Source organism: Copadichromis virginalis, linkage group LG3 (genome assembly GCF_057382275.1).
Source record: "Copadichromis virginalis isolate Kocher_CV1m ecotype Utaka linkage group LG3, C_Virginalis_male_GT1.1, whole genome shotgun sequence".
NCBI lineage: Eukaryota > Metazoa > Chordata > Actinopteri > Cichliformes > Cichlidae > Copadichromis > Copadichromis virginalis.
Window position 1 is genome coordinate 51,163,227 of NC_140620.1, and position 18,391 is coordinate 51,181,617.

Consider the following 18,391-nt stretch of genomic DNA (forward strand, 5'->3'; position numbering starts at 1 on the left):
CTTCAGCCATGGGGGACTGCCCTGGGGCTGAGGAGGGGGTAAAGAGGAGAGCAGCACATGTACACACACAATTTCAGGCGCAAAAACACAGCACCCCCCCCACTCCCACCCATCCATCGTGTATATGTGTGTTTACGTATGTGCACATCTGCAGAGGAACACAGGAACATGGTGGGTGACAGACGAGAGGGGGGGGGGGGAGTTGGGTGGCGTCCTAATGGCTCTCAGTGCAGGAAATGGCTTGTTGCTACACAGACAGCTCCAGAGTCAACAGTCATCACAGGCCTCATCCCCGTATTTTATCTGCATTGGGAAAACACACGTCCACTCGCAGCTGGGCAGGGTCAGCCCCTCCCACCGACTAATGACTATGCAAAACTGTTCCTGCAGGGCAAAAAAATACAACTGCAGCCGTCATGAAGGTAAACTGTAAGGAATCTGTGTGGGGACATCACTATGCTATGTTTATTTAAAAGCCCTGTACCTGTGGTGCACACTACATTTATTGTTTTAAACCTATGTTAACTTTTTATTAGGTTTTCCTGGAAAGTAGTATTTGGTTTCATATGATGAAAAATATGAGCTGTTTTAAAATGCAAGAATGCAAAAAAACCAACTCAAATTCATTGCTTTTCCTTTCTGCTCCTTCACTGCTCACATTCCATTATTTAATGTCTTTGTTCTAATATAACACCTGAAACCTAACACGCAGCAACTCAACTCTGTGACCTTATCTTAATCAGTTCTGCCCAGCTCTAATGTCAGATCTATCTCTGCTAATACAGCATACTCTGTTCTCTCTATGGGAACCAGCAGCACAGTATAAACAGATTAGCGCAGCATTAGTACTGGCTGCGTCCTGTATACAATATTTCCTATTTGGGCAAGGCTATGTGGGATAGAGAGTGTGCAGCTATGATGTATCCCAGTCCACAGCAGGCGTCCCTGGCTGAACCATGCCTGGCACGCCACTACAGGATAATGACAGCTGGACAGGAAGTGGTGGATATAAAAAAAATGAATAAAATGTAGGAAAAACAAAAGATAAAAGGAAAGAAATGTCAGAGCAGAAGATGTTCTACTTCCACTGGACTAATGAAAAAAAGAGAGAGAAAGGAGGAAATTCCCCAGGGAAAACAGGAAGGGTGGGGGCAGCAAATAAAATAGTAACAGAGATTTTTTTTTGCCTTGTGTGTGGAAATGTGTGTGTGCGCATGTGCAGACCCGGACGCTCACGTGTGTGAGTGGGAGAACTGGAGGGATCAGTTTACAGTGGGACGCGTGAGATGTCTTTCTAGTCAGGCTTTTATTCTAGGAATGTTTGTATTGGTTTGAACGCAGGGGGGCAAGGACTTAATTAGGACAGGGACCGACACGCCAATACACACTCACACAAATGCACACAAAGTCACATAGTGACACCAATATTAGCTCCAGGCAGACGCCGGCGCAAGTGTCGAGTTTCTCACACGCTTACACTGAGGAGCGTGCACATAAACACGCACACACAAACACACACTCATTTTAAAAAGCAAGTGCTAACCAGAAGACCAGAGCAGACCAAAACCCCACCACCACGACCAGACCACAACACACTTGACAGGACGGCGCACACTTTGTATTAGTGAGCTGTGTGTGTTGAAAAACTAATAATGGGAGTCGGCATCTGCGTGTGCAGAAGAGACAGGCATTCACCCGGTGCCTGAGCGGTAAAGTCACAAGATCCATGTTCCAGCACAGTCACCTGCCAATATCATGACAGAGAGATGAAGTCAGAAAGTGCAAGAAAAAGGAAAGCACTGAAAAAAAGCAGAAGAATGTGCAAGAAATAGAGAAAGCCTTTGTGCAAAGCTGGCATTTAAATCAGCATGGAGTGAAGAGGAAAGAGGAAAGAAGGAGAAAAGAAACTCAAGAGAGGAGAGGAGGAAGGATGAAGACGATTTTTTTTTTAAAAAGACACAAGTAGAAAAAAACAAAACCCTACTTTTGTGTTTTTTTGTGAGCCAGCTGGCTGCACATCCTCCTGGAGCATTTAGATCACCCTGCTGTGAACCGAACCGCTGGTTTAAAAACCAGCATGCTGGGAGCTTTAAGAGACTTCTTACTGGGTTTCTTCTGCTTCCCAGCAATAGTTTGATTTCAGAATATTTGCTTGCATGAAAAGCACCAAGAACTGCCATATGATGGCTATTATGACAGAAGCCTTAACTCTACACACAATCAGCCAGAGCAGCACAAATCCTAATTCAAAAAAGAGAGAGAGAAAAGAAAAAGGAGGGGGCTTAGTTGTTCAGTGCTTGTCTATTTTGGGGGCATCCCTTACATGCAAAAGTTTGGGTACACCGCGAGACATAAACACTCACGGCCGTCCACAAAAGCGTACACACACACACACACACGGCCCCAGCTGGAGCACACAAGCTCCCTTTGTGCTGTATTCCTCACGCCTTTCAGCCTTAGCTTCAGCCTTTAGCTTTAGCTCCTCTCCATCTGCACACACACAAACGCACACACAGAGCAACTTTCTCCTGCTTTTGTCTGCAGAGCGGCAGTGGTCAAACAGCTGAGAGGTTTGCGGATAGGAAGCTCGCCTTACCGTGGCCGGGTCCAGGCCGAGCACAGAGGGGAGACCCAGGGCTGGATCGGTGGTGTAAAAATAAAAAAAAATAAAAAAATAAAAAAAATTCCAAAAGCAGCTTGTCGGTTAGAGCGTCAGCCAGCTCAGCAGATTCCCACTACCTTCCCTTCCCTCGCCTTTCCTGCTGTCTTGCCTGCCTGTGCTCCCAGCTTTGTGCGTGCCTTGTATTTTCCCTTTAAACTGCACAGGCTGCTTCCCCCCACCTCCTCAGCGCACACACGCGCACTGAGCCAACACACAAAACACTCACTGCTCCTGAATATGACACTGTTGTCAAAAGCATTCAGTGCAGTGTTGTTGTTGCTGTTGTGTATATATATATGTATATTTCTTATTCTACAGCCTGCAAAGGAAGAACTGAAGGGGGGGAAAAGACACCAAAACAGAAATCCTCTTTGTCTTTCTTCTTCTTTTTCTTCTCTAAATAAAATAAAAGTGACACTGCTTTTAGATCCTGCTCTTCTCCTCGGTCTGTGTTCCTCTTCCTCACCCTCTCTCTCTATCTTTCTATATTCTGTCTCGCTTTTTTCCCCCACTCAGTAGTCAAACAAAGAAAGGAAAGGAACAGAGCGAGCGCACACACACACACACACACACATGTGCGCACAAACACGCACACACATACATATATAACACACATTCGGCTGCTTTCTCTCTCTCTCCCTCTCTCTCTCTCACATGCACAAGCTCGGAGCCCAACCCCCCAGCCTGCCTCCCTCTGATTTTTTTTTTTTTCACTCCCTGCCTTTCTCTAAACAGCACCTCCCCCCTTTCTACCCCCCCTCACCCCCCATCCCTCCCTCAGCCTGATCTGGCCTCGTTCTCATTCGTCTACCACCGCTCTCTCTGTTTCTCTCCCTCCCTCCCTCTGTGTCAAGCAGATGGGATTGGAGAGCAGAAGGAGCCTCCGTGCTCGCTCTCCACCTCGATTTCTCTTCTTCATTAATGTGATGTAAGCCTGATGGAGACGTGCATTGACCTACAGTAGACGCACTAATGATTAAAAAATATATAATCAATACAGATGTAGAAAACTGGCAGTGGTTTATAAAACTCTGATGCTGCTGCCATGCAGATGTGAATCGATTAACACCAAAAATCTTCACGACCAACAGATGTGAGAAGCCGGTGATGACCCACTTAAACATTGGACGTCGGATAGACGTGCAGATCGTGTCTATATTGGGTCCATCGGTCCTCGGCCAATTCTTGACCATGACCCAACCTGGACGTCAATGTGACTGACGTTCAACATTTGAACTTTGCAGCATCAAATTTACATAATTTAATATATATAATAGATATATGATGAATAGCAACATTGTCGTTATCAACACAATACATATGAATAAGGATTATTTATAAGCAAACATGATTTATTATGCGTTAGCCTACTTTATTCAGTACATGTGGGGTTTTTTTTTGTTATTTCACATTTTCCTGTTTTTCCTTAATTGGTTTATTTATTTCAACGAATCAGCTTATTTGTTTGTAACCAGGTTAAAAAAGTCATTTCTTAAAATGTGTTGAGATAATAAAAACATTGAAATCCATGCTGAAATGTAAAATAATAATGGTTAAAGTATTTAGAAAACATTTGGAATTCCTTTTCAAAGACGTACAATGTGTTTAACAAGATTAAAAAAGCATTTGCATTATATATGGTTTATTTTTACGAGTATAGTGTTTTATTGTGAAGAGCTTTGTAAGAGAAAGCGAATTTGGCTGTGATCGGTAGCTGGACTGAGAGAAGTTGCGATGCACGGGTTGTTCAAGTATGAATGTTTGAACTTGACTATCTGCTCTATGGTCTTTGTCGATGCCCACATTTTGCAAACTGCCTGTAAGACACTGGGAACATTTCTGCTCCAAAGCCACCGAGCAGCTGCTCAGTTTTGTTTTAGCGTCAGGAGCCTGGCGCCATCTTGGAGGTGTCTGCTGATCACTCTGCCTTCCTGCATTCCTTCACTCATGACTGTTTCTGTACAGAAAACATGTCCTCCACTCTCTGGAAGCATGGTACTACAGCGTCTATAGCATGACGTCTAAAATACGTTGAAGTTGGACAATGAAAGGACGTCTACAACGACGCGTTTGGATTATAAATACCGTGTACACGGAGGACCTACTCATGTCAACACTAGACATTCAGTAGACACTAAAAAACAACGTCATCTGGCGTTACAAAGCAACCCATTCAGTGGACCAAAATTGTACGTCCAAAAATGACTTATTAAAGATGTCACTGTGACGTCACTTTGCGCAGTGGGGAACAGAGACCAACACAAGGCTTAGTGAGAACAATAATGTCCAGATTAAGAAACAACCCGACCTGCGTTTACAGACTTTGGGATTTATTTTGAATTAAATTAATCAGTTTCCACCTTCTAAACTTTTGGGGGTGTTTTTTGTGCAAAATTTGAACCTAAAGAATAATTCCCATTTTATGACGACTTGGCCTAATTCTTCATAGTTTTTAACCGCAATGAATCTGAGTCACTGATCCAGCATGGAGAAAATGGTCAGACTTGGCTCACTTGCAACCTGCTCCGGTTTTGCCAACAGTTAAGGCAAATCAGATCACATCATAAAGCTGTAACGACCCTTCACAGCATAAGTCTGCATGTGTGCAACTACTAAACAAAGTTGAGACTGGACAGTGTGGCTAATTTGCTTACGTATGTTTGATATCTAGGTTTAACTGGAACCTCATCTGCTCAACGTTTTACTGATACACGTAACAGTAAAAACACCTATATATAGGCACACATACACACATATATATGGGACCCCCAATGAGACTGAATGTCAGCCTTTATGTTTTCCACTACTTTCTTTCCTTCCACTGCTTTGCTAGTGTTTTTGTTATCTTGAGGACATCACAAGACATTTGTGTAACTAATGAAGAGCTTTTCAGATTGATACTGAGCGTGCAAGGCTGGCTAATGAACAAGGAACGCTATTCAAAATGATCTTTTAAATGTTTTCTAACAAGTAACACTTTGTTCACAGCTTTGGACCACTTTATTAAATGAGTGGCTACAAAATGTGCTGCATGTACAGCAGGCACAGAAACTAAGTTCAGGGGTAGAGACAGTAGTGTCCACTTGCTGACATGTTGCACACAAAAATACATACTCCATGCTTCCTCTTCCTCACAGAGTTGTTTCCTAAAGCTCACGTTTAGACACACATAAACACACAAAATGCCCTTTTAAGTGCTGTCCACGTGCAGGAAGATGGAATTCCAGAGCATAGAGAAAAAGTACAGTCGGAAAGCCGGCAGAGAGAGAGACAGGAGGGGGGGTTGGCGGTTACAGGGTGACGGTATGGAAAGTACAGCATGGAGCCACTGCTCTCTGACCAGGGCACAGACTGGAGGAAAGATTGGCACTACTATTGCACTGCCTGACTCCTATAGACCCCAACCCCCCACCCGCAACAAAAATGTAGGGGCACCATGACACACAGCTCCACGCTGCATGACCAGAATAGTGAGGTAACAGAGAATATTGAGACAGAAACACTGAGCCCTCAGTGCTTCTGTCTCAATATTCTCTTTCCAATAACAAGCATTTGAGTACAAAGTTGAACAGGACAACTTAAACGGCTGCTGCATCACTGTTATAGATGCACAGCGTGTAGATCCATACATATTTAATATATTTGCAGTGGAAAATTAAAATGCATTATTGGTGATTATGACTTCTGATCAGTGCTGGCTACCAAAGTAGCGACTTACTTCAGTTTCATTGCACTCGGCTGTGATGCAGTAACGTAACGCACTGCTATAACACTTCCGTCACAATAAAGTTACAGTTTTGTCGTTATTTGCATTAAAAAAGGTTCTTCATCATCTGCATGATGGAAAAGCAAATGATTATACAAGTTTTCGTACACATTACTTACAGGTGTCAGTTCAAACGTAAAAGCAAGCGGCATAATTCGGTAACCTCGGAGGAGTACGTGAGACAAAGATACACTATGTTACCAAAAGTATTCAGTCATCCTTCCAAATCATTGAATTCAGGTGTTCCGATCACTTTCATGGCCACAGGTGCATAAAATCAAAAGCAAACATTTGTGAAAAACTGGGTCGCTGTGATAGGATGCCACCTGTGCACATTTGTAAAATTTCCTCGCTACTAACTATTTCACAATCAGCTGTTAGTGGTATTATAACAAAGTGGAATGACACCAAATTGGTAGGCTGGGTGAGGTGAGGCACGTGGTCAGCAGAGATTACCAACTTTCTGCAGAATCAATCGCTACAGACCTCTAAACTTCATGTGACCTTCAGATTAGGTTAAGAACTGTGCGTAGAAAGCTTCATGGAAGGGGATTCCACGGACGAACAGCTGCATCCAAGCCTTACATCACCAAGGTCAACCCAAAGTGTTGGATCCAGTGGTACAAAAGCATGTTGGCGTATTCTCTGGAGAAATTAATCACATTTTTCTGTCTGGCAACCCAATATACGAGTCTGCGTTTGGCGGTTCCCAGGTGAACGGTACTTGTTTAACTGCACCGTGCCAAGTGTAAAGTTTGTGTGGGGTTGTTTTTCAGGGTTTAGATTCAGCTCCTTAGTTCCAGTGAAAGGAACTCTTAATGGTTAAACTTCATTATCCAAGTCATTTTGGACAATTTCATGCTCCCAACTTTCTGGGAAAAGCTTGGGGACGGCCCTTTCCTGTTCCAACATGACTGCGCACCAGTGCATAACGCAAGGTCCATAAAGACACGGATGAGAGAGTTTTGGTGTGGAAGAACTTGACTGGCCCGCACAGAGTCCTGATCTCAACCTGACAGCACACCTTTGTAATTAATTAAACCAAAGATTGCGAGCCAGGCCTACTTATTATAAGATCAGTGTCAGACCTCACGAATGTGTTTCTGGAAGAACGGTCAAAAATTCCTATAAACAAACTCCTAAACCCTGTAAAAGCCTTCCTAGCTCAAGAGTTGGGAGTTCGCCTTGTAATTGGAAGGTTGCTGGTTCGAGCCCCGGCTCGGACAGTCTCGGTCGTTGTGTCCTTGGGCAAGACACTTCGCCTACCGCCTACTGGTGATGGCCAGAAGGGCCGATGGCGCGATATGGCAGCCTCGCTTCTGTCAGTCTGCCCCAGGGCAGCTGTGGCTACAACTATAGCTTGCCTCCACCAGTGTGTGAATGGGTGGATGACTGGGTGTGTAAAGCGCTTTGGGGTCCCTAGGCGGGACTAATAAAAGCGCTATACAAATACAGGCCATTTACCATTTAGAAGATTTGAAGCTCTTATAGCTGCAAAGGGCGTGCCAACATCATAATAAACCCTATGGATTTGGAATGGGACGTCACGCAAGTATGTGCAGTTAGACGAGTGAACGCTTTTATACGAGATACATAAATAGCGCTCTAATACAAAAGGGATCTGGTGTAGGCTACTAGCTCACAGAGGAGTCAAACTGCACGCTTCCCAGAATAACCGAGTGCAGGCACATCTGCAGTCTGCTGCAGTTCTACTCTCAATGGCTAAGCAAAGGAGCTTGGCAACAGCCCAATGAGGAAGTCAAACAAAGATGTGAGATAATTCATTTGATCAAGTAGATAAAATGTTGTTGTGAGTCTATTTAACCAGAAAACCTGGGAGTCGACTTGAAGGCGCACAAGCACTTTTACAGTTTTACCCTAGCAAGCAGGACAATTGACAGACTGCTTAGTGTAGTTTCTACCTGCCCATGCCTCACTTCTAATGCTCTCCCTGGCTTCAAGCTACACTGTAATTAGGCAGTGATCACAAACAAATGAGCCTTTACACAGACTAAACTCCAGAGTGCGTCCCCTTGTGTTGTTTCTAAAAACTTTATTTTCCATCTCACACACCCACCAGGTTAAAGATCTAATTATATTTTAAAAAATCATATTTAGACTTTGATTCTTGGCAGTTATTCAGATGTGACAACAGCGTAAGCCTGCACAGGTTCAGTTTCAGCCTAAAACTGAACCTGCTGATAAATACGACTGACAATGCAGTTGGTTAAATGAGGGCAAAAGCAAATAAAGGGAAGTAAACAAGGTGAGACAATGGCAGAGGGTAGGGAGCAAAAGAGGAAACTACCGAGCAAGGAACAAGGAGAGACGACCAGTCAGTTGGGTGCCACGTTACATAATTCTCTCACTGTATTGATTGCTGTGCTGATTTGGCCTCTAGCCAATATTCATAGCATTTGTAATTATTGAGCCGAAGCCCAGACGGAGTGAAAGCGCGAGAGAAAGAGACTGAGATTCTGAGGGCAGATAGACGGCAACCGTTAGAGAAGACTGCAAAGAAGCGAGAAATAGAGGTATGAGTGGAGAAAGGGTGAATAATAGCCGTGAATTTTGGGATGTAGCCAAAGTGACACCAATAAAGAGAGCAAAGAGAAAGGAAGCAGCGTCAGATAATGAAAAGACACAGAGGGAAACAGAGAGAGCATGTTTGAGAGATCATTTAATTGAGTGAGATGGAAATAGCCTAGTTGTGGGAGAGAGGAAACAAGTGTGAGCTGGGATGAGGAGATAGCGACAGATCGAGGGGAGGCGGGGGAAAAAAAGTGTGTCAGTGAGTGCAAGGCAGGTTATTCTTGCTGCTGTAATCAGTACTGTTATATAAGCTTGTAGCACTGGGCAGACCAGCCTGAAGCACTGGATCTGCAGGACAGACTGGGTTTACTGCACGCACACGGTGCGCACAGTTCGCCTTCAAACACTTTACAGTAGGAACAGAAAGTGCCTGCGGCCACATATGCTGCATATGAACCTCAACATCGTTCGCAGGTTGCTCTGAGAGTACATCTGCCTGGGAGCATTTGAAAATACACGTTTTCTCTCTGCCTCAGACCAAAATTTCAGCTTTTTCTTTTTTCTGTCTCCAAAGTGGATGAATATCAAACACCGGCTGGTTTCGTGTTTCAAGTTTTTGTCGATTCAGCATCTCAAAACCTGTCCTTCCTGACTCATGCAGGTTAGGGGTCAGAAGTTTTGCACTTTTCAGGCACGGACGCCTCGTCAGTTTGATGAATTGATGTCGTTCTGTCCACAAACTTACTCTGCCACATGCGATATGTAATTACAGGAATGCATTCACACACTTTAGTTTAGTAACAGTAATCATGGAACTGCAGGTTTTAAAAAACAGCTCAACTGTCAGAGTCCTGTTTCTGTTTACTATAAATCACCAAAATCAGACCTATGTAGAGCAGGGCGATATGGCCAAAAATATTTATCACGATATATATTTCAAAATTTGCGATAACGATATAACCGACGATATAATTGATGCGAGACAAAATACAACTCCACAACATTACTAGCGCAAAAAGACAACCTTCCATTTATTTTCACTTAAACAAGAAGCTGGTTTTTATGTACATTAAAGCTTTATAAAAATGTAACAGTGCAAATGCAAATTCCTTGCTGAAAGTTTAACCAAAAGGCATTTCCAGTAGAAATGGGCTGACATATCCTGAGCATAACCATGTATAATATCCACTGAAGTTAAAAAGAGGTGCTTTGCAACATTAAACTGCAGTGTGCAGTACGTATGTTTCGGACCATAAGGTGCACGGGATTATAAGGCACATTAAGCGAAACAAAGCAGTCAGATAAATCAAACTTTATTAAACTCATTCTTCTTGCTTCCTCCACTTCTGTACCATTGATTCATTAATGTTGAATTCTCTGGCAGCTGCTCTATTCCCATGTTGCTGCAGTATATTAATGACTAACCTCGTATTGTGGATGGATTATCTCAGTTGTTCTCCTGACTGAAGTTTGGTCCGTTTACAGCATCCTGCCATGCGATTGCATTTGTCTCTAACCATGAAGAACCTTCACGTTAACTTTTATAAGTGGAAAAGTGTTAGTGTTCGTCCTCCAGCTTCACTGTTTATGTTATGCTAACATAGCTGTGTCGCTAGCGATCACGTAGCACATCATTATATACCAGCTAGCCCAACTTCAGTAACCCTACAAACGTCACTGCTGTTTAGTTTCCCGTCTTCATTTATGTTGGAAGTGACAGCAGAGCTGTACGTTTGATTTTTTTTTCAGAAATCTCTCAGTCAGAACATGCAATATCATGCTTAGGTAACTAGCGAAACTAGCGAGCTAACTTCCGCTAGCTTCCTGCTAACTTCTAACTCCGTTAAATGTAATAACTTTTGTTTTCATGGATGCCTGGAAGTTAAACTTTATAGTTACACCTGGTAAAGCAGCAATGCTGATCGTTTTATTAAAGATGAAAGAATTTAGACAGTTTTTAACTCTAAGTGATGCTGCAGTGTTCGTTTGACCTGAAGCATACGGAGTTTAGGACCCAGATTACTCCCAGATTTAAGAGCATCTTAGTCCGACAAATATGACAATAACAACGGCCGCTTGCATGTTCTGCAAAAAATGTGCTTTGTTGTGTATCTGACGGACAAACACCAAACCAGTTCCACATCACGGAAGTTGCACCATTTTTACAAACCAATTCTGGTTCATCTGTTTCACTCAACAATCGGCCATGTGCGTATGAAAACAAAGGCACTGCGCATGCGCGTTTTACTCCCATTCTATCGCGATATTTCATTTTCCTATCGTTGCCTAACATTATACCGGTATTACCGTGAACGGTATAATATGGCCCAGCCCTAGACCTATGACCCACTTTGATCTTTAGTCACCTGGACCAATTCCCCTGTCAGAGTGAAGATGTGCAACTATACCTTTACAGTGCAAATTTCAGTCTTTGCACAGTTTTTCTATTGTGGTAAGTAAAAGGAAATGAGAGAAATATCTCAGCGCAACTCTTTGGGTTTTGGGTCAAAACATGAAAACAGTCCAAAGTCCAAAATTTAGGCCATCAATCGCACTTTCCAAAGCCGTCCAGTGGGCCAGTTTGGAGTCTTTGCTGGGCCGAATCTGGCCCCCGAGCCTTATGTTTGACACCCCTGCTGTAAATAATCAATAAAGTTAACACTATCTTCCTCCATGCACAAATGCATGTGTTGCCTTCCTAAACCGTGTCTTTAAGAGGTCACACAGTAGAGACATGAGTCTCCTGGTCGTCACTGTAACATCATCCATCATGTGCTGGGTTAAAGTTACTGGGTCGGTCCACGCGGGAATACATGAAAGTGAGCAGGGTGTGCATTCGGACATGAAGCTGAAACATTCAGAAGCGGCAGATTAAAGGACAGAAGCCATCAATGGCTACTGCAAAATAACCAGCATGCATGTTTTCTTTGCTGTCAGATGAATAACAGAAGTAAAATTTCTAGGTCAGGACAGCAAATTCTGGCTCTAGCTGTATCAACACAGCAGAAGGGGGAGGAGCTACAATGTAATCAGCTAAAACTCTGCTGCGTCTGTTCACTGCTGCCAGATGTTGGCTATGCTATGGCTACTCTATTCACTCGGCAAGGTTTTATAACCTCAAGACCAAGAAATCAACAAGTGAGGATGTATCCGCACACGCAGTTAACTAACAGTCCCGCTCTCCCTGTTGTAATCCTTCATTTGGGGGCCTCTCCTTCCTCCCCGTCTTCCATCCTTCGCCCCCTCTGGCACTTCCTCCGTTCTATGACATCTCTCTTTCGCTCCCTCGTTTTCCATCTTTGGATAAACTATAGACGGATGAGGGGAAGGAAGCGCAGATAAAGGCATAAAACTATATTAATGAAATGAAAGAAGCACAGAGAGGGAGGAGACGGGCAAGAAGATGGAGGAGAGAAGAAGCAGGGAGGGAGACGGAGAGGTTGTGATGGAACAGATTTTCCTGATGCTGGTGAATAATTTACTTTATTCTCTCTCTCTCTCCCTTTTTTTTTTAAAGATATAAAGATATAATCAACTGGGGATGGGGGGGTGGGGTCTGATTAATTGCCAATTAATGTTTAACGAGGCACAGCTGTGTTCATTTAATACTAGTTTAGGCTTTGCCTCTCCCTGCACCCCCTCCCTCTTTGTTTCCCTGAAATGTGTTGCACTCTTCTTCTGCTGTTGATTCTTTGCCACAACAAGTTCAACTGGAAGGATTACCAGTGCGTTTAGCAGTCACTAAGAAAAGCAACTGATTTACCCTGTGAGTAGATGCAAAGGCACCACAATAAGCGTCAACGCGCACACACACACACACACACACACACACACACACACACACACACACACACACACACACACACACACACACACACACACACACAGAGCTAAAACGACCCTTCTCTGCGAAGACGCATGTACGTCTCTTTTTGTACGACTACAATACTGCTCTTTAAGAAAGACCTGCTTCCTTGCCAAGAGTTAGATCAGAAGAAGAGTGCAACTGACAAGTTGTGGTTTTCCAAAGGGTTATGTGCCACACTTTTCCTTTCCCTGTAACAGTAGCTTCCTGAAAACTAAACTGGATGACATCCAAAAGCACAGCGATGACAAGGCTTCAGGATGTCTGTTTACAGGCTTTGTGCTAAGCTAAGCAGCTGCTGCCTGCGGCCATTTACCCGACACACATGAGAGAGACATTAATCTTCAAATCCAGCTCTCGGCAAGGCCGTCGGTAAGTGCTTTTAAAGGCCATTTTTGGCACTTCTTTCAAAAAAGTTATGGAAAAGCTTGGGAGTAGTGAAAAATCCTCCAAGGAAACCTAACCCCAATCGGCTGCCGAAAGACACTTCCCAGCTTTTTAGTGGATGCTCAACTTCGACAGCAATTTCCAAAAAACTGATGGAAAACATCCTATTGAGAGTTCACTTCGTTTGAATGTTTAAAAGTTTGCAAACCTTAAATTGACAGTTAGATATAAACATAGTTGGAGACGGAGTACAGTTTTGCACCTGACAGCACAAAGACTCGTAGGATTGTTAATGTTTAAACTGTTAACTGATGACTGAAGTGATTAAAGACCACTAGTGTTCCCCTTAAATGTGTGTTAATATTGAATAAAGCAGCATTCCTGAAGTTGCTTGGCGTATAAATTGCTGGACTCCCAACCTCTGCTGTCAAAACTAAGTCATGTTTGAGTTCTTATATAGTGGTTTTCTACACTAATCACCCAATATCTTTCTATCCAACACTCACGCTGATGAGTGCATCGAGTTCAGCATCTTGTCCGAGAACACTTTGAGATGAAGCAGTCAGGGATCGACCCGCTAACCACGCGGTGAGTAGATGCTACCCTCCGAGCCACAGCCGCGCCACAGTTATGTTACAGTACTAATATTATTAATGTCCATCAACTCAGAGAGGAAGTATGCCGTGATACGCGAAGAACTCAACACATCCTGCTGTTGAACTCACTGACACTTGTGACTTTTGGATTCTTCACCATACCCTCATAACTCTGCATGTAAGAATGTACAGGGCTCATCTCGCCTCATCTCTTTCTTTCCTCTGTTCGTCTGATGCATCACACGCCTGGAGCCTCTAGCTTCTTCCCTGTGTGTCTATCTAGGAGAAACATCATCACTAGGCACTGCTCAGATTTGTAACATTTTTGTATACAGTGAACTCACTGTATTGCAGAACCCATCTGACCTGAATGCATGTAAATATTATGGCTGTGGACAACGTAGAGCCAGTAAACTACACGGGATGCAAAGTACTGCATCTGTCAGCATAGTTAAAAGTGTTGTGTTCAGTCATGTGTGTGTGTGTGTGTGTAGCGTACATATGTGTCTTTCTAGCCCTTTTTTCCTGTTTTGGCTCTCATTACAATCTGATACCTCTATCCATCTGTTCACAAAGGAGAGTGAGACGGAAGAAGGGAGGAGAGGTGGAAGAGTTGGCCATCACTCTTCATCCATGCCCCTCCTCTTCCTGCTTTATCTGCTTTCTGTCTTTGTCTTATAGCTCCCTACCCGCCTCCTCTCTTCTCCTCAACCTTCCCATCCCTCTCTCTAGTCCCTCCTCTCCTGCCTGTCTTTCTTCTTCTCCCCCTTTTATCTTCGGTTAGAGCCAGTATGGAGCTCAGCTTCATCTGAAAACCCAGCAGGTGTGTGGTGTGTCTAATTGTTCGTAAGTGTGTGTGAGTGTGCAAAATGTGCTTTAAAGTCTTGCGCGTGAGAGCTTTCTTTTCCCTCGCAAGTCACACTGTGCCTGTGTCTGTAGCTACTGTGTGTAGTGTGCCTGTGTGAGATATCTCGTTTCCTCAGGGGAGGCCAGGCCCATTTCCACTGTCTGCTGCAGCCAACCAACCCAGCAGTGCATCGATAATCTATTAGAGTAAAAATACACACACGCACACACACGGATAAGCTTGTTCATCTTACCTGCCACTGTTGAGAACACTCTGGACGTGTATGGACTAAGTGGGTGGCCAAATGCCTGTACCTGAAAAGCAAGCATACCACAGAGATTACAAATAATTCACACATTTCCACAGCAGCACTGGCCAATAGAAATCAGACATAGTAGAGCTGAGTAAAAAGCCACTTCACACAGACCAACACTTCCACTGCATGTTACACCCATTTGACATAAAGTAAGTAGATACTGAACTTTGCACTTATCTTAATATTTTGCATCAAATATTTGCACCCAATTCCTGCTTTGAGCAGATTATTCAGGAGAAGTATCGCTCTATCCCCCATCCTGGTTCTCCTCCACTGTGTCAGAAGAGCACACTTTTACACTTCTGGGAAGCGGCCAAATTGTCAAGGAAGTTGGAAACTGGGGCAGGTGGTGGACAAAGAAATAAAAATACTATTTTCATGAAGCGTGCTGGCACGTGTTGCAGTCAAGGTTGTTTGTGTTGAATGCTCTCTCCCAGAAACCTCAGCATCTTAGAGTGAAGTTACATTCCTGTCCCCCAAAATCCATGCACCTGATCACAGCCTCGGCTTTGAAAGTGTAAACTCTTAAACTGAAAATGGCGGGTTGACTCATCATCAGATAATCCTCCAAAGGAAAGTCGGATCAGTTTGAATTAATGAAGAAGACTTTGATTGGGAGATTGGCCAATCACAGACGCTGTTTCCTTGACTTTTTTTCTGTCATATTCCTGAAATAATCCTGGCAGAGACTTCTAAAGTTTTATAGTATTTTTAACTAAAAAAAATATTGAACTCCAAGCTGATTAATTTATTTGCCTATTATAATGCCATTGAACACAATGCAACAAATGTAACACTTAAACATACTTCAGTAGTGCGAGAAAAACACATTTTATTAGCCATGCCTGTCAAATCTAATGCAACTGACTCACCTTTATGAAGCTTTTCAAATCGAATTTTCAGTTGATTTTGTCAAAAAGGTGATCAAATTTTGTTTACCGTTAAAGTAACTAGTGTCGGTGTACAGAACTGCATCAGCAGGAGGTTTCTTCCTATTAAAAGGGAGTTTTTCCTTCCCACTGTCGCCAACTGCCTCCTCACATGGGGTCTTGGGATGGGACTGTTGTGGGTTCTTTTCTATATAATTTTAGGTCTTTACTTTACAAAGTGCCTGACGTGACTTTTATTGAGATTTGATGCTATATAAATAAAACTGAAATGAATTGAAATGAGTGGATAATATTTTACCGCTGTACCTAAAGTTGGTGCTGAATGTATATTAACGAAAACACATACACACAATCATATGTCTCAACTAAAACTACATAGATGAAACTATAGCAGAAAATATGTACTGACATTTAGATATTTAAAAAAAGGATCTGATGTAATTCTCCATGTAAATATGAAAACACACACACACACAAACACAGTACTAGTCTATTGACCAGCCGTGCAGAGTGGCAGCAATTACACTTGCCAGACATACACCCACGGTTATTATATCCTCAGATATTCAAACTGCATCCGCAGGCAGAGGCTCGGAAAAATAGTGATGGACAAACACGCACATGCACAGAATAACACAGGGCCAGACAAAACACATAAACAAGACACCAGCATGATGTAAGAACGTGCAATATCAGACATCACATAATTAAAGCTAAAGCCTGTTTATCGACCAGCTAAGTAGGACAGGAGGAGCTAAGCCCCAAAGATGTAGCCTGTTTACAATAACAGCCATACACAGATAATGTAACACAACACTATTCTGCTGCCAGCCTATATTTACCGTAGCCTGAGGCTGTAGCCACATAAGGAACACAAGGACGATTTTTCTCTGCCAAATTCTGGAGGTCAAATAAAGTAATAGGAAGCATTAGTTATTTCACTGCACCACAGAGAGCTTTGAACAGATACAGCCTGAGTTTCACTTTCCACAGTTTCCAAACCCCAAAGATCTGCACTGAAATAAAGGGTGAAGGCAACAAATTTGCCATGGTAGGACTAGCATGTCAAAAACTAACTCATTATACAATTTCCAGTTTATTAAAACACTTCTCAGTTAATTCAATTGGTCCTGTAGAGCTCTACAGCGACATGCAATGAAAAAAAAAACTGTATGTGCGATAAATTATTTTGCATAAATAGCACTCGCGTGATGGCTTTGAAAACAGTGTTATTTTGCGAAGCCATGGTACATCAAAACCAAATTGTTATCATATCAGTGCAATTAGCCTTAAATTCAATAACAATTCCCACAATTCCTTTGTGTTTGCTGCCAGTCCACTGGTGGCTCAGAGAAAAATGGAGCAACAGAAGAAAACGAGCCCACACAGAATATCAGATTATTTATATTGTGCAACTATTTAATACTAATAATGTGTCAGACTAGGTAACCTGGAGACTTAAATAAGTTGGAAGAAAGTCGTTTTTTAAAGAAACAATGAAACTAGTAAGAATGTCCCACAGTTTTATTACCTCTATCATTAGTGTTTAAAAAAATCCAGCAGCAACAAACAATGATTTTAACTCTCCTTAAATTAATCTGCCTACTGTCTGCATTAGGAAACTCTTAAAACCCCACAAACGTTGACTTTAACACAGCCAAAGCTCTAAATGCATTTAATTTTCAAAATAAAAATCAGTCAAGCCTTTACCAATTTCCATCTCAAAAGCACAAAACCCGAGCAATGATTTCAGGTAAACCCTAAATAATTCCATCATCTACCATTTTCTTCCTTTGGATAATCCCTGGATTCCTGCCTTTTGGAATTCCTCCACAGATTATCCCTTGCCTTTAACTACTCCAGGGGCAAGGAGCACGGGTGGAGGGGGTGGTAGTGGAGTGCAGGCTGAGAATGGCGAAGGAGGGGGTTGGGGGTGTGGGACAGCGAGTGTTGTTTTAAGAAGTTGGAAGTCTGTGAATCTTGCTGTGCTTGTAATTCCCCCTACGGACATGTTTTATACACGTCAAGGAATTCACTCCATTCCTCTGTTGTAAGCCTGCTCCTGATTCCCTAGTCTCACTTCTTTCCTTCTGCTTTCTTTCTTTTTCTTCTTTAGGGAACAGAGATACGTAGGTAAATGCACACAGCCAGGCTAGCTCCCGACATTTCCCATGATCTGCCTGACAACAGCCTGAGGGCCTGCACATGGGCACACTTACATGCCCACAATAATAGAGAATTGAGATGGCAGGAAAAAAAAGAAAGCGATAAAGGGCCCTGCGACGAATCCTTGAGGCACTCCAACCTTGTGACGCAGCAGCCGCCCCCCTTGGCTGCTAAGCCAAACTAACCAGTGGTTAGAAGCTGTTCTGCTCCGGTTTGCTTGCTGCTTTTGTTTGGCAGAAAACAATGACAATCCCCCTCTCTCTAATTTACAAGGGAGTTGGCTCATTCCTCTGGGTGGAATGTACAGTGGGAGCAGCCTGCATTTCATGCTAGGGTGGAGAGATCAGTGATTGGGGAGGTGATC

The 18,391-nt window shown here is 43.1% G+C and overlaps 1 protein-coding gene across 6 annotated transcripts in view; it reads right to left on the reverse strand.

Moving 5' to 3' along the window:
• Window positions 1-18,391, reverse strand: part of kdm6ba (lysine (K)-specific demethylase 6B, a) — a 109,470-nt gene that overhangs the window by 48,782 nt on the left and 42,297 nt on the right. For 5 of the 6 annotated variants that reach the window (XM_085451600.1, XM_085451604.1, XM_085451605.1 and 2 more), the window contains one exon: window positions 14,909-14,969. The gene's annotated coding sequence lies outside the window, so the exon portion shown is untranslated. Of the gene's footprint in view, window positions 1-2,596; window positions 2,772-14,908; window positions 14,970-18,391 lie in introns of those variants that run through there. The other variant, XM_085451603.1, reaches the window with a different exon arrangement.